This window comes from Juglans regia, chromosome 3 (assembly GCF_001411555.2).
Source record: "Juglans regia cultivar Chandler chromosome 3, Walnut 2.0, whole genome shotgun sequence".
Classification (NCBI taxonomy): Eukaryota; Viridiplantae; Streptophyta; class Magnoliopsida; order Fagales; family Juglandaceae; genus Juglans; species Juglans regia.
Window position 1 is genome coordinate 16,579,021 of NC_049903.1, and position 915 is coordinate 16,579,935.

The following is a 915-nucleotide window of genomic DNA, read 5'->3' on the forward strand; positions in this document are numbered from 1 at the left end:
CTAAATAATCAGAGCATACACTTTTCAATCCCGAGATTGAAAGAACCTGACATTGAATTAATAAAGAGAAGAAAAAAGAGGTCACTGCCTTCGAAGTAAATATGACCAATCAGGAGCACAAGACGTTAAGAGACTATGCGATGCCCTCTGTCAATGGGGCGACATCTAGTATAAGGCGGCCATCTATACAAGCCAATAACTTTGAGAACAAATCAGTCATGATTCAAATGATTCAATAGACTGTCCAGTTTTGGGGGCTGTCACAAGAGAATCCTAATGTGCATATTGTAAATTTTCTAGAAATTTGTGATACTTTGAAACACAATGTAGTGACAGATGATGCAATTAGATTGAGAACTTTTCCCTTTTCACTTAAGGAAAAAGTAAAAGCTTGGTTGAATTCTTTGCCGCCTGGCATCATCATCACCTGGGAGCAGTTGGCACAAAAATTCTTAACAAAATAATTCCCTCCGGCCAAGACAACGAAATTAAGGAATGATATCACTACTACATTCACACAATTTGAGGGTGAATCATTATATGAGGCATGAGAGAGATACAAGGATGTATTGCGCAACTGTCCACATCATGACCTCCCAGCCTAGCTTCAAGTGCAGATATTTTACAATGGTTTGGTACTCACAAATCGATCTGTGGTTTATGCAGCTGCAAGATGAGCATTAATGAGTAAGACCCCAAAAGTTGCATATGAACTTCTGGAAGAGTTGGCGTCTAACAAGTATCAGTGGGCCTCAGAGAGATATTATTTTATTAAATAATAATAATAATAATAATAATGATGATGATGATGATGATAAAAACAGTATGGTTTGATGAATAAAAAAAAAAGCCTATGATAAGAATATGATTGAAATTGATTATAATTTTTAGGAAAAATTCTCATTACTTAAGTCT

General features: G+C 35.7%; 1 non-coding gene across 1 annotated transcript; it reads right to left on the reverse strand.

Moving 5' to 3' along the window:
- Positions 1-485: 485 nt before the first annotated feature.
- Positions 486-595, reverse strand: LOC118348098. The gene has a single exon (XR_004801244.1). It is a non-coding gene; the product is annotated as a small nucleolar RNA R71 (small nucleolar RNA).
- Between the last annotated feature and the right edge of the window lie 320 nt (positions 596-915).